The sequence below is a fragment of the Equus asinus genome, chromosome 24 (assembly GCF_041296235.1).
Source record: "Equus asinus isolate D_3611 breed Donkey chromosome 24, EquAss-T2T_v2, whole genome shotgun sequence".
NCBI classification, from domain to species: domain Eukaryota; kingdom Metazoa; phylum Chordata; class Mammalia; order Perissodactyla; family Equidae; genus Equus; species Equus asinus.
This window is the reverse complement of record NC_091813.1, coordinates 55,174,540-55,190,611: the sequence shown is the minus strand read 5'-3', so window position 1 is coordinate 55,190,611 and position 16,072 is coordinate 55,174,540. Positions and strand designations below refer to the sequence as shown.

Here is a 16,072-nt window from a genome sequence, read left to right as displayed (position 1 = left end):
TGGGGACATTGAGGGCTGGGCCCCGCCATCAAACGCTCACAGGAGAAAACTGAGGTAGTAGGAAGAGGAAAGCTGGGAAAAGATCATGGACGGAAGAATTAGAGCGACTGGAAAACAGAAATCTAAGTAATAAATTAGAAACCCAGGAAGAGATTTCCAACAGTGATACATAATGTTATGAGGACATTTGTCATTAAAAATCAAGAACAAAAACTATTGGATTTTTTTATTAAGGCATAAGTTAACTTAGAATTACATGTTGTTTATATGCTTTTCATTTCTATAAAAATAGTTCAAATTTGCTTAAATTTATTGATATAAGAAGATATTTTCACCATCCCGCTCCTCCTCCCTCTCATTCCCCTTCTTTTTTAAGTTTTTGCCCAATAGAGTTGGGAACTTATAGCTAGCTACCTCCTCTAACAAGAATAAGTATTTCCAAGCCAACTTGTAAATTATGATGTAAAATCTATCCAGAGCAGTATTTTATGCTTTATCATCTTTATTGGCTTTACTCTTCCAATTCTAAGGTAAAAAATACAAGCTGGGCAACTCCTTAGTTTTGTAACAAAAATGTGCTGCATCCATGTCCGTATAATTAAGTATCAAACTGCATGATGATCCGAGGGAGATTTTCTATCCTATCCCAGCTTGAAATATGCTGCTCTATCTTAGTTCTCCGTCTCAAGCAGGAAATCTTAAATTTGTTTTTGCTGTTGTTTTGATGTTACTATTTCTGTTCTGTTTTTTAGAACAAAGCTATGTCGAAGAAAAACCAAAACTTTCTGTGTCCATGATGCACATCCTTCCTTTTTTTTTTGATCTTAATGTGTCAATGGCTTGAGAAAATTGGTGTTCCATGAGCACGAGTGAAGTGGGTGGTGCAATGAAAGTAGGCCTTGGGTTATGTTGTAAGAAACTGGATTTTAAAAAAATGCGGATGAACTCAGGCCCTTAAGAGCTCCGATTCAATGTCCTGTGGAGTCAATCCGTTCTCAGGCACCCGTGGCTAAGTTTGTTATTTAGCACTTCACTGAGTCTCTTTTTGAACTTTACAAAGAAACAGACTCGGGGTCACAGGGTCCAAGAGCTTTGCCTTGTTCTCAGTGGGAATGTGGACCATCCTCGGACACACAGCTCTGACCCTTTAACACATGGTCACTGCTTTTCGCCCTTGATCACTGGGTAGGAATTATCCATGCGTAGAGAACTGCTTTTGTTAACTTTGGTCATACCGTACATTCCTGGTAAAAACTACAGAAGGATTACTGGAGAGAGAAGATGGAAGAGAAAATTGAATTAGCTAGTTTTTTTTGTTTTAAATGCTTTTTCTATGTGGGGCATATATTTTGTCTCACAAATGTCACAGAATCATTTTGTTTTCTTTCCAAAATTTTGAATTTTCTAGTCATTAATGGTTGACTTTTTTTTTCTTTTATAATCATATGTATTCATGATAGTAAAAAACTTTTCTTTAACTAATTACGGCTGGAACACAGTAAGTTTGCTGGAAGAAATCTTCTGGGTCATCTGGCCCAATCTCTTTATCTTCTGGATGATATGTGCGGAGAAACCCAGGGAGGCAGGAATCTCTCCCAGAGTCGTGCAGTGAGTTAACAGCCAAGCTGAGACTTGAACTGGAGTCCTTGCACTCATGGCAAACGCTCTTTTCACAGAAGAGTGAGATGATTGGTCTTTTTCTGTGAGGGACTTCTCTGAAGTTTTATTTAATGCACTTCAAGCTTTTACAGTCAAGGATATTGTTGATGAAAATACGGAGATGATTTCATCATGCTTCCTTTCTGGTACGTTCTGAACTGCTGAGGACTGATTCACTGCAGAACTCTGGAAAGTTCCTCTCACACTGTCATGACAAGTCTGTTGAGTGGCCTCCAAGAGCCGCGTGAGAGGATTATCGCACTGGCTATGTGCTTTCCTAAGTTCAGAAGCTTTTGATTTGTTTTGTCTTATGAAGCAGCCCTTCACTTCAGAAACAGTCCTCTTTTCAGAAGAAGTTGCTGTAGAAAAATAGTAAAAAATAAGTTACTATGAAATTTTACTCTCTAGAGAATTTTCAATATTACATTTTTACATAGTATGAAAATGTCTAAAATATTTAATCTACCTTTTTTCTTTCTGTCTCACTAAAAATGGGGACATAATAGGTATGCCTTCCAATAGTAGTCTGCTTTAATATTCCACTAAAAATTCTGTTAAATTTAGTAAATCTTGAAATTTGCAAAACATTGATAGCTTCCTGTTTTTCAAATTATGCAGAAACATTTTGATCTCAAATTTTTTCTTTATATTCAGTTGTGTTCAGAAAAAACACTTCCTATATGTAATATGTAATATGATTTCATCTCACTACAGTTCCCAAATTAAGCTTAGTGATATCTAAGGGAAGAAACCAAATAATTTAAAATATCTGAATGTATTTAAATGTCTCTTAGGAATGAGACTAATTAATTCCCAAAAGATAAGGTTATTTAAATTTTTTAGTAGAATGATGATACATAATTCCAAAGGTATTATTGACAAAATATTTTGTATTTTTATCAACATTAATGTTGATAAAGGACATTTAATGTTTCAATGTAGGAAAACTTTGGTGAAGATTTAATTTTATATCAATTGATCAATTTATAGCCCAATTTACAATAAGTTCTCTGGTTGTATTATATAAACCAATCAAAAACATTTCAGGGTTAATAGCCAATGTTAAGTACCTTGACTTTTAAAATATTCAATAATGGCATTTTTTCCTCAACTCTGAGTTCTCTGTAACAATACAGGATGTAGTTGGTAAGATTCTTCTTGGTAGTCTTTAGACTGCATTACCTTGCCAAAGTGTAACAAGTATATCTGCTTCCAAAAGTCTGTATTTGTAGAGTTCTGTATTTCCTGGGAATAATTTCTCTTCACAGGAAGCTAGAATTATATTAGGAGCAGGACACTCATCCAGGACCTTTTACCCACTGTCCTTTCCCTTTGTTTTTATACTTATTACTATTGAAAATGCTTTGTATTGGTGACAGTAGTTACAGATTCAAGTATTAGAGGACAGCATGTCTTTCCCTAGGAAGTTTCAGCCCTGCCATTGGTTGCTTCTTAGCTGGGGCCCTTATGCAAGCACGTAGCCTGAAGGCTGCTGTGTCCAGCAGTAGGGCAGGGATGAACGGCCCATAAAAAACACTTGACTCCTGATCTCTCTGGGAGCTGCCTGATTTCCTGAGTCACTGAATGGATTCAAAAGACCAACATGTTGAAACCAGGAAGGATAGGCCCTAGGCAGAATTGCGAAGGAAGAACAATTAGACTCTTTCAACATTGCAGTCAGCTTCCATGTACTTCCTTCCCTCCTTCCCCGCAACTCCTACTTTGTGATAACCACCCTGTCATCTTCCTTTCTTAGCAGGCAACTAGGTCCTGCTCAGGCAAGGCTGATATCAATGTACAGTGTTGAATCAATGTCTCATGTTTTCTGTTTCTTGATGCAGAATTCACTTAAATGCCACTTTCTGGATTCCTTCCGTCCAACACACACACACACAGGTGCCCAAGTGTAAAGGAGAGATATTTTAGGATTGAAGGACTGCTCTCTGCTCTACAAATTGCACTATATGTAATTTGTGCAGCTTTCATCCTATCGTGTGGCCCACATAGGAAGCCCTTTCTCTTGTATTGCCACATAACCCCTGCCTGATTCATCTGGTGCTTTCCTTCTTTTGAATGAAATCATAGGGAAAATTGTGTGTACATAAGGAAATACAACTTCATTTTCATGACGTTGAAGTTTTAATAGATAAATTTTGCATTGTAATCTTATGTTTTTAAAAATAAAGGTCAGCCAAGGGTTTCTTATTTTCGTAGGCTTCAACATATTTTGAAAGCTAGAAGACAACAAAAGTATGAAATTATTCTTAAGATCAAAGGTGAAAACAACAACAACAAAAATCAACATACAAGTGAGGAGGAATTTGGTTTTATTTGACTGTTATTACAATAGGGAGAACACTCTAGCTCCAAAGGTCAGAGAGTGTCTTGGTAGGGTGGTTTTCTCCTAGACTTTTATAGGGAGGAGGAGACAAGTCAGAGGTGGGTGATTTTACAGTGGGACTGGTTTTCTCATTAGAAGGGTCTTAGTCAGTCTGTTGAACACAAAATGTTTGTCCCTGCTTCTAAATAGGTTTTTGTGGTGGGGAGAGGAAACCCAGCTAATTCTTTAGGAGACAAAGAATGGGAAGTTAGAGAGTCTGTGTTTAGCATTGTCAAAGGTGAACAAGGGAGTCGTGGGGAGTCGAGAATCAGGAGAAAGTTGGCAGTGATTCTTACTAAGTCCTATGGGGAAGGTGAGTCTTTGCAGTAAAAACGGAGATATTTTTAATACATTGGAAATATCAAAAAACGCATCACATGGGTGATCTTACACTTAATATATTATTTACAGCTCATACCAATAATGATTTTATGAAAAATAACTGTATTTTTCAAAGAAAAATATTAGCAAAAAGAGTGCCATTTACGTTTTTTATTGAAAAACATTTTGTAATGCCTGGCTTAATGTAAGAGAGCTGAAATCTCATATTGTTTCTGCATTCAGTCTGTTGCAACATGTTGTTTTGATTGAAGTCGATGAAGAACATCCAGCTTTACACAAATACGTAGTTGGAAAAGGGAAAAGTAGACTTTGTGGATAATTCTAAATATTCTTCTTTGATACTACACCAAAACTCAACAAGCTACAGTTTCTTAAGATTATCACAACAGGGGATCTGAAACCATGTCATGAACTTTCCATTCTCTGTTACATTATAATCCATTGGTCCATCTTGCACTTTGAATGGATCTTTTTACCCATGTGTGGTTTTAGAACATTGCACATTAGTCATAAGGAAAATACAGAGTCACTGAGTAATACACAACTGCTAAATGTTGATGCATTTCATTATACAATATCAAGAAAGAACATTCGTTAATGATGAGGATCAAGGCTGCCCCAGGGAGAGAAGCCCAAGGTGACCTGCCCTACACAGTGATCTATATCATCCTCCGGGAAGCATAGGATGTCCTGACTCAATCCAATCTGATTCTTATCTAAAGTCATAGGACTACCCAATAACCAGACCCCACTTGCACTGATACCATTTAATGACTTTTTACATCATCTTTCCTTTGTCTTGTAAAGAAATAACTCGCATACCTATGCCTTATAAATTTAGCTCTAACCCTCAACACATTGCAACTCTTCACTGCCCATGGGTCCTGTCCCCATGCCTACAGCTCTGTACTGCCCATGGGTCCTGTCCCCGTGCTACTCCATGCTATTCTCTGAATAAGAGAGCACTACTGCCAGACCCTGAGAGTCCAAGAAGTCTTTCTTTTGACTTCTTGACTCACCGAGCCCGCATCAGTTAATATCACCACTGAACACATCAGAAAAGTCTTTTAGTATTGGGAAGCTCCTGGTGTTGGTTGGAAGTTTTCCAAATTTCTCATTTTTGTTTGGAAGCCTGAATTTTATCATTTACAGTAAATAGTCAGTTCTGTTGTTTTCCTTAAGGTAAGGGCTCACTGTGTTCATTTTTGAGATTTCTGCCAAACACCCAAGTCCCCCAAACCATGGTTTGTCCATTAGCCCTTATTTCAAGTAAAATGGTGTTCCATGAAAAAAGGAGCTAGTTCATTCAGCTCAGAAATCAATCGCAAAAGTGATTTTCCTCAAGACAACCACTGTTCTTCCGTAGGCAGCAGAGGTGTTTGTGCATATTTCCCTTTCTTCACACAGCACATTAAAAGAGATGTTCTCAAGATTGAGATTTAATGCTTTTATTGCTTCAAGAATATTAAGTGATACTTGCTTCTCTTTTCCTTTTTCTTTTTTGTTTTTTACTGTAAGCACATGGCAATGAAAAATGCAAGAACTCCTAGGACAGTTTGGAGTCACTGCCTTGATCTGTACTAAGGAGCCAGCGGCTTTACCCATCAGTGCCTCTGCACCATCAGTGTAAATATTAACATGGTGAAAAGGCAAATAATGTCTTAGCATTATTATGCAAATAGTTTTGACCTCCAAAGGGTGTTGAGAACTCCCAGGATCCAGCAGACCACACTTTGGGAATTTCTAATCTAGTGTAATGACTATGCAAATAGGAGCCAAAAAATGGCATTCCTTGGACCAAACATATTGGTCCCCTCCCTATATGTTTAATGCCTTTAAACAGGGCATTCCCTGGTTTACTAAGGCTCCCACCAATTTCCCTCTTTTTACTCAGTTCCCACTTCACTCATGTATGTTAATTGGCCTCCACAGACATTTGAGTCTGTGACCACTGCCACAATTCAGCCTTGCTAATTCAGGGAGACAAGTAAAACCTGAGACATCAGTCTTGGAAAGTCACTTTTTACAGACAGTATGATTGTTTTATCTGAAAATCTAAGAAAATCATCTGGAAAACTTTTAAAGGTAACACAAGTTCAATCAATACTCCCAGTTATGGTATCAATAAACAAAAATCAATAATTTATAAAACCACAATATCAATTAGAAAATAGAAAATACCTACATTTAAATCTAACAAGTAGTGTATAAGATCTAAATGAAGATGAAAATTATAAAATTTTACTGAAGGACATAGAATAGTCTAATCAACTAATAATAACAATAATGATATTAGTAACAACATTATTTACTAGCACATATTAAATATCAGATAGTATCATGCAATCTTTTATTATATTATCTCATTTCATCCTCATAATAACTCCTTCAGATCAGCACTCTTAGAATTCCCATTTTATAGGTGAGAAAACTAAAGCACAGAAAGTTTGAGTGATTTGCCCCAAATCACATAATTAGAGTCATTCATTATGTCATGTTCCTAGATGGGAAAACTAGGTTTCATAAATAACTCTATTCTCAAATTAATCTATAATTCATGGATCCATGAAAATCCCACTTGTTACATTAAAATAAAACTTGACCAGCTAATTCTAAACTTTATATGGAAAAGAGAAATCTTTAGTAGCAAAACATTTTTAAAAAGAATGAAAGAAGGGGGCCGGCCTGGTGGCGCAGCAGTTAAGTTCGCACGTTCTGCTTCGGCGGCCCAGGGTTCATTGGTTCGGATCCTGGGTGCAAACATGGCACCACTTGGCAAAAGACATGCTGTGGTAGGCATCCCACATATAAAGTAGAGGAAAATGGGCATGAATGTTAGCTCAGGGCCAGTCTTCCTCAGCAAAAAGAGGAGGACTGGCAGCAGATGTTACCTCAGGGCTAATCTTCCTCAAAAAAAAAAAAAAAAAAGAATGAAAGAAGATTTGCCTTATCATATTCCAAAAGATTCTATGATGTTAAAGTAATTGTCATTATTATATTTGGTGCAAATATAGAGAAAGAGATGAATGGAATTCACCTATATATGCACATACTTATGATAATGGTCATTTTTCAAATCAGTAGGAGAAAGATGTAATAAATAGTTTGTGACAATGGTTTATTCATTTAGAAAACCATTATCAGACCTCTTTGTATCATATCCTATGCAAAATAAACTCCAAATGAATAAAAAAGTAGACATAAAAAGTAAGCTATAAAACAAATAAAATAGAGGAGAATATTTTTATAATTGTATGCAGTGAAAGCATTCCTAAGCGAGATTTTAAACATTCCAGAAAATATAAGGAATAAACCAACAAATTTAGCCACAATTTTACCAAATATATTTGAGCAAAAAACTTTTATAAGACAAAAACACCATACAAATGTGAGAACTCAAGCAACAGTTTGAAAAGAAATATGTATGACTTATTTAACAACTAAACATTAATATCAGACTATATAAAGAGTTCTTATAAATAAATAAGAAATTGGCAAGCAATCTAGGTTTTTAAAAATGGGGGAAAAAGACAAAAAAGATAATTCTAAAAGACATGTAACCGCCCGGTAAACACTTGAAATTAGATTCACTCTCAACAGTCATCAGGAAAATAAAAGATTTTAATGACATAATATTTTCTATCAGAATAGCACAATTCAAAGATTGACAACATGAATTATTGCTTAGAATTCATTGAAAAGAATATTCTCACATTGTCGAGGACAGTCTAAATTGGTTAGATCTTTTTAGAAAGTAATGGTCAATATCTGCGTATATTTTAAATGTATTTTTTTGTTGTTGGAGCACTTCTATTTCTGGTAATCTATTTTTAAAACATACCAATACACGTGCTGAAAGATGTTGGTACAAAGATGATCATTGCTTCATTAGCTGTGATAGCAAAACCAACCCACCAAACAAATAAAAAAGAGGTGAGAACTTAAATGTTATGAATGGGTAAGTGGTTATTTAAATTATAATAAAATTAAGTTCTGGAATATTACACAGCTGTCACCAATAGACATAAGCTACTGACAAGAAAATATCTACATATATATTAAGAGAAAAAAGGAATATTACAGCTTGAGTAAGTTTATTAATGATGACTCCCATTTTGCTAACTATAGTTCTGCATAATTTGAATTTTTCCAGTGAGACTATATCAATGCTTATGTTATATTTGAAATATGTACATTTCTATATATATTTGAAAAATGATCTTTTTCAAACTTTTATTGAGATTCTATTTATGGTAGGCACAGAATAAGGCACTGAGGATACAAAAATAGGGTCCTCACCTTCAAGTGTCTGATCTGCTAGGAGAAATAGATGCCTCAGCATGTTGAATCATGTGAAGAATCACACCATCTCAAGGACCATAATCAAGGTGTACCCAGTGTCACGCTAACAAAAAGAGATGAAAGACACAGTTCAGGGAATGACAAATCTATGTGGAAGAGTCAGGAGACATACAACAAAGAGACAGTGATCTGGCTCTTGAATAAATGAGAAGTTTCCTAGGAAGCAAGAATAAGGAAGGCACTGCTGGCAGAGGAAACTGCATATGCAAACGGGGCCCCAAGACAACGAGGCAGTAGGAATCGATGCAGGGGAGGCAATCTTTTCTTCTCTAAATTATAGTTCTAGCCTGGGTACCTATTAATTGGTCTCCTAAATATTAAGCAAAAAAAGGCTTAAGAATTAAGAATTTCCACAATACCTTCAATGTCTTCTTTCATAACTTACTTTGTGCTTTCTTTTTTCTCTCCTGCTTCTACTCTACAGACTTTTCCACTGACTGCCATTCCACTTTCTACACAATCCTAGTTTTCAGAGTTGTTCTGTCCCCCAGCCCCCCATGTTTGTTCCATCACTAGTCTTTGTTTTAAAGCAGACTGCCTGGTTTTGTATTGCATCTTGTGAAAGCTCAAATGCCTAAGGGCTTTTCTAAAAATGTCCAATTTTTTTCAAGCATAGCATGCTCTATTTTTCAATGTCAGTAGAAGCTGGAATACATTTCTTCTTCAGAGATAATAGAGTATAAAGTTTTTCAACCAAGCATTAGTATAAGACCACATATCCCGTTGTATAGGAGACACCCTGTGCTGTTTGGAAGGATGGGTACCTCTTAAATTTCTTGCACTCCCATCCATTTGTTCACTCATAATAATATTTATCCATTTTTCCTTGGTAATACATTCTATGCTTGGTTTCACTCATTGTGTATTTTCTAAACCACTGGCATATGCAAAAATGGATCGCACAAATGTTCATTTTAATGATACAATCTTCTGGGTAAGAAAAAAGCAGACCTCAGAGTTCTGATGTGAAGTTTAGACAGTGAATGCCTGGAACTCTGGGCCTTAGAGACTACATTGGTGGCACAGCTGAGCCAGCTACAGGAACTGCCTGGAGGCTGCCACCTAGCCACCTTTTTAGACACATGCCAGGCAAGCACCATGCAGGTAGTCCAACCCCTTACATTATGTTAGTTTCCTCGGACTGCATAACAAATGCCACAGGCCAGGGGGCTTACACAACAGAAATGTATTTTCTCATAGTTCTGGAGGCTAGAAGTCCAAAATCAAAGTGTTGACAGGCTTGCTTTTGAAACCAAGCCTCTCTCCTTGGACTTCAGATGGTCACCTTCTCTCTGTGTCCTCACCTGGTCTTTGTTCTATCAGTGCATGCCCCTAGAGCCCCTCTTTGTGTGTCCAAATTTTCTCTTCTTCTAAAGTCACCAGTCAGTTTGGATTGGGGCCCATCCCTACAGTCTCACTTTAATTCAGTCGCCTCTTTAAAGGTCTTGTCTCCAAATACAGTCACATTCTGAGGTAATGAGGGTTACGGCTTTAACAGAGGAATTTTGAGGGGACACAATTCAGCCCATAACACCACTCCCTTTTTTATTTTAGATAAGTGAGAGATTCTCACCACACATAAAGAAAACCAAGCCAGTGTTAGGTTTGGCTACATGTGTTCAGGTGTCATATCAAGGAGGAAGGAAGGGACCCAACATATGCCAGGAACTGAGGAGGGCATGTTACATAAAGTTTTTTACTTGACCCTCACAACAACTTTCAGAATAAGGTATGATTATTTGTGCTATTTTACAGATTAAAAAACTGAGAATCAGAGGCAAGCTATCTTACCAAAGGACATACAGTATTCGCAGGGCCACTTCTCAGACCCTGCTCCCTCCGAGTCCCTCATAGCTCAAGTTCTTATCACTACTCTAGGCTGCACAGACATGCAGAGCACCTAACACGGTCTGCCACAGGACGAGCATGAAATAAATGTTAGGAATTCTCACCACCATCTGCAGTCATCATCATCACCAATGGCGATTATCGTCATGATCTACCGTAAGTGCTAAGCATTATCATGTCTACCTTAGTGATGAGAAAACTGAAATCTAAAGAGGAAAAACTATGTGTGCTTGGGATTTTCACTCTGTTTTTCTATCTTCGAAACTCTTCCCACTAGACCCTGTTGCTTTCTGCAACTCAGAAACTTCATTCCTTGCAATTTTCTTTCATGTGTTGTTCCCTCCCAACCAGAGTCAGGGTAATTTGAAGTAAGGTAGTGGTTAAAAGCTGGGAACTGAATCAGGGCTTCTGGCCTCTGTTCTGTCCACATATGTAGATTTCCAAACAGTCTAGCTTTATACTTTATCCATTAGTCACAGAAATCTTGTTTGCTGTGCAACCCTAAATGGCGCATTCTTCATTTCGATTTTTCCATTCTGGTATATTTTTCGTTTTTTTAAATCTCACAAGCACATTTGTGAGAAAGATAGGGCACCCCTTCTAAGTCAAATTTCAAATCTTGAATTGTAATTTATCATAAAAAACATACAAATATTTTCTTAACCACAGAAGGATTACAATTTCCTAATTATCAGGTGTCCACTTGGAAGCTACATATACTTTTTAATTGTACTCAAAGTCTGTTCTACATGATCATTATTAAATGGGATTCTGAATGTCTACTATGGAGTTTAACAGTCTGTTAGGGCCATAGTGAAAAATAATCAACCAAATATTCCAGCAGAGTTCAGTTCTATTATGGCGTATATATAGTTTGATTTTTCAAAAGAAGCATAATATCCACATCCTTATGAATGTATCATGACTTGTCATTTCTGCCCAGTAACAAACCACGTTTCATTATGCACGATCACTGCTCATTTTCAGTGCATATAGCAAGCAGTTCACATCTTCAAATAATTTTTGCTTCTTTTCAAGTTTAGCAATAAATATCTGCAGATATTATATTTTAGAGAAAAATTTTAATATTAGCGTCACTTTTCAGTAAACAGTCTAATAGGAAAAAATAAAATAGATCTAGTCTTTTAAGCTCATGGACAAGCACGGTTTATCTATTCATGAAAACAGAAGGTAAGCCTTATGAGAGCAAGGATTGTGTCTGCCACCTAGCACGGCGCCTAACACACTAAGTAAATGCATTCTGAATGAATAACTGACTGAATGAATGAATACAACTGACCTTGGTGTACAAAAGTACCAGCCATTTCAGCAATTAAACAACTCACTTCATTTATGACTGAAAGTATTTATAACAGAATAGGAAAATGCTGATGTACCTTGGGTTGTTAATAGTAAGGAACTGAGAATTTTGTTCTTTGTAAAATGCGGTGTTGTGCATGAGTATTTGAGAAGGCTTTGGGTTTTTATAAAATCTATGCAACGTAAATAAAAATTCTAAAGATTCTCTTTCCTGCTGTTTTAGTATACTTTGATTGTTTTATTCATAGGCTTTCCTTTTTTAAGAAAAATAGAAATACCACAGGACATATGTCAATATCTATAGAATTCCAACTGCCATGATTGAAGACAGTTGTGGTTTCTTTAAATCAGTTACTGACCTCAGACTAACTGAATAAGGCAGCTGAGGACTGTGGCTGAGCGCTCACCGCCTAGAATGCAATGAGTCGGCACTCTGGGTTTTCATTCCGAGCAAAGTCACTGATTCACGGTCTGACCTTGAACAATCCTTTTGTGACTCAGTTTCTCAAGGCAAATAGCTCTCACATAATAGAGGGAATTAGTAGTATGAGCCTCAGCTGATATTAACAGGTATTTTAAAATCTTAAAAGGCAAAACATAATTTATTTTTAAATTTTGATTTCTCTTTTCTTCACAAGTGAATAATTCAGTCATATCTGTATCCATTTTTACTTTCTTCTCAAAGATTATTTTTATATTTAATATGTATATTTCTTTTTTATAAAAAAAAAGAGTGGTTTGTATAGGACATACCAAGAACAACTGAAAATATACCTATAACGTTTGAAAGCTGTAACTATGTCATAGCAACAATATTGATATTTTGAATACAAGACATATTGAACAATGCAAATATTTTTAATAATTAAATCATTAATTGAATTAAATATAGTACTCTATTCATGTAAAATGTTCCCTAAATCTTATGGATGAGAGCTTTTTTTTTTAATATACTAAGGTAGGAAGATGATTTTATAAAAAACTCCGTCATATCTATCTATCCCTTTAAAAAAATATCCTTTAGGGGCCAGCCCCATGGCTGAGTGGCTAAAATTCCCCATGCTCTGCTTCGGCGGTGGCTGGTTCATGGGTTCACATCCCAGGTGTGGACCTATTCCACTCATCAGCCATGCTATAGAGCCAACCCGTATGCAGAGTAGAGGAAGATGGGCACAGATGTGGGCTCAGGACTAATCTTCCTCAAGCAAAAAAAAAGAAGGATTAGCGACAGATGGTAGCTCAGGGCGATTCTTCCTCACATGCACAAAAAATATCCTTTAATTTTGATTTTAAGTTTTCAAGTTCTGCAAACTTGTGAACTTTTGTATCTAAAGTTTATTCATTCATTCATTCACTACAAATGCTGTTATGCTCGCTATGTGCTAGTTGCTGCAGATATAGTGATGAACCGGACAGACACAGCACCTGCTCTGATGGAGCATACGTGCTAGCAGGGAATAATCGGTATATGAAGAGGCAAACAAAATTACTGCAAACTGTTGTAAGTGCGAACAAAGAATCAAGGAGGGGCTGTGATAGAGAATAAGAGAGGAGGGCCTTCCCGAAAGCATGAACAGAAATCATATCCCCAGGAAGTAACAATTAAGCAAGCGCACAAGGAGGAGCAAAGGCCTTCCAGGGAGAGGAAACCGAATGAATGAGTCTGAGCTATGGAAGCACGTGCTGTGTCCCAGGAGCTGAGGTAGGGCCAATATGGCCGGAAGGTGATAGGAGATAGACGGGCACCAGGTCATGCAGGGGGAATGCAGGCCCAGGGGAGCTACTGGGAAAATTATTTTAAATGCAATAAGAAGTTTTCATGAAAGTTTATAACAAAAATTTTCATTTATAAACAATATTTTTATTTCTTCTTTTAATGGAGTTCAGTGGTCATTCTGTTCATTTCATAGCGAATCAGTGTGAGCAAGGCTCCTCTGTTTTATTTTTCCTTTTATTTCTCAACCCACACTCCCACTCACCGTTGGTACTTCACCTTGCAAGCACCCTCTCTCATGTCCTTGATTTACGTACTCACGTGTACAGCAGTGTTTTGTATGCTCATGTGGTTTTGCATAAATGGCGCTAAAGTCTCATTTTGTCTTCTCCTCCTCTCACTCAACACTGTGCTTATCCGTGTTGCTCTCTGGACACTTGGTCCATTGCCTCTCACCCTGCATAGAATTCCAAATTACATGGATTCCAAACAATGCATCCACATTTCACACGTCTGTTCCCTGAGCCAGCCATGGACTCCGATTCCCTAACCGCACAAATAATGCTGGGATGAAACTTCTTCTGCGTAGCTGCTTGTGTACCTGAGTAAGAAATGATCCAGAAGGTATGCTCAGGGGCGGCATTGTGCACAGGCACGTGCATACCTAATTTATGAGCTTTCATGTTGCTTTTCAGAAAACTGGCTGTATTCCCTGACACTCCCATCAACCTTTGTTTTATGAACCTTTATAATTTTGATATTCTGGTATCTAAACAGTGGTGTCTGATATTTTGTTTCCTTTGTTGTTGTTGTTGTTGTTGTTAGAAATAACATTAGAAGGAGCATCTCTTCATATATTTGTTAGCCATTTGGGCTGTCCTTCGTAGGGGTCATTTGTTCGTTATCTTGTCCCTTTTTGTCCATCAGCTGTCTTCGCTTTCTCTGTGGATTTGTAGAAACCATTGTATATCCTAGAGAGTAATCCCTTATTACAATTTAATAGTCCAACTACCTTTGGCTATTCTGTCTATTGGCTTTTTTGTTGCTTTTGGACATAAATCTTTAATTTTAATATAGCAACCTATCAATTTTTCACTTTTGGGTTTGAGATTTTAGAGACTTTCTGAAGAAATATTTTCTCACTCCTAGGACACAAAAATATCCTCCTAAGATTTTTTTCTGTTAGAGTTTACCTTTCACATTCAGGCATACAATCCTTCAGGACTCCTTTTGTATGAGGTACAAGGTAGGGGCACAACTTTAGTTGCTTTCCAAATAATAAACCAATTTTTCCAATGTCATCTACTAAGAAAAATTGCCCTTTTCATGTTGCGTTTTCTTGCAATGATATCATAAATTATATCCTATATGTCTTCTTCTAAGCTTTGTTATGGTCTGTTAATTTATTTTTCTGTTTTTATCAAGATCATACGTTTTGTTTTTTTAATATGGCTCTGTACTATCTCCTAATAGCTGGTAAAGTAAATTTTCCCCCCTGGTTCTTCTTTAACAGCATTAAGATAGTATTTAAATTCTTCAACTTTACTCACCTCATCCAGGGAGAGAAAAAAAATAAGACAATAAGAAGACTCAGAAAAACTCCAATAACCGTCAAACAGAGGGGGCAATTGTAATTGGCTTAACCATTGATGTGGTTAGTGGACAAACCTTGCATTAATTCAAATGAAGTTCATATGTATAAAAGGTGGATACATACATACATGTATGTTCATATATATCTATATGCATTCATATACACGTATGTATGTAATCAGGCCCAAAAGATGTGAAGAGATTTGAACAAAAACTCAACAATGTCTTACCACCATTCTGTTCATGATGCCTAAAATCCACGTATTAAAGGTTCACTCTTCTAGGCAAATTTGTTTAGACAAATACCTTGCAGGAGGAATGATATTGATTAAAATAAGGTGATAGCCAAATTAATCCACTATTTTCAATTGGTTACTTATAGGCGTCTCAACTTGACTGCTTTCTGAGAGTATTTTTAAGAGTACAGAGAAGAGGCAAGATTCAAAGTAGAGGGTGAAAGAGGGGCCCTCCCTCTGTTCCTCTGACCCCTACTCTCCCAGACCATGTCCCTAGATGGCTAGTGCCCTCATGCAGATGGCAGCTGACATAGTCCCTGCCACAAGATTTGTATCCCAAGCATGGTGTTGTATTCCCGTAGAAGACAGCAGCTTTTGCTATTTGGCATGCTGAAAGGATTGCTTTGTTATTTGAGGTCAGAATTTAAATATTTAAAGCTGATTGCTATTCGATACTATCTTTTTTGTGACATTGCTTGCCCAATACCTTTGTTAAAACACACAAAAAAAAATCTCACTCTTGGTTTTTCTGCTATGATGATTGCCCAAGAATCCCCCAACTGGAATTCAATCTGGATATTCTATGGTCCCTGTGGAAAAGTCTGATTTAATGAAATG

General features: G+C 36.8%; 1 long non-coding RNA gene across 1 annotated transcript in view; it reads right to left on the bottom strand.

Annotated features, from left to right (window-relative positions):
• Positions 1–211: 211 nt before the first annotated feature.
• LOC139041837 (uncharacterized) overlaps positions 212–16,072 on the bottom strand; it is a 43,038-nt gene continuing 27,177 nt past the window's right edge. Inside the window, exons 2-3 of the long non-coding RNA XR_011497827.1 lie at positions 8,681–8,786; positions 212–2,018 (exon numbers count right to left, since the gene is read on the bottom strand). This is a non-coding gene — a long non-coding RNA (uncharacterized lncRNA). The remainder of the gene's footprint in view (positions 2,019–8,680; positions 8,787–16,072) is intronic.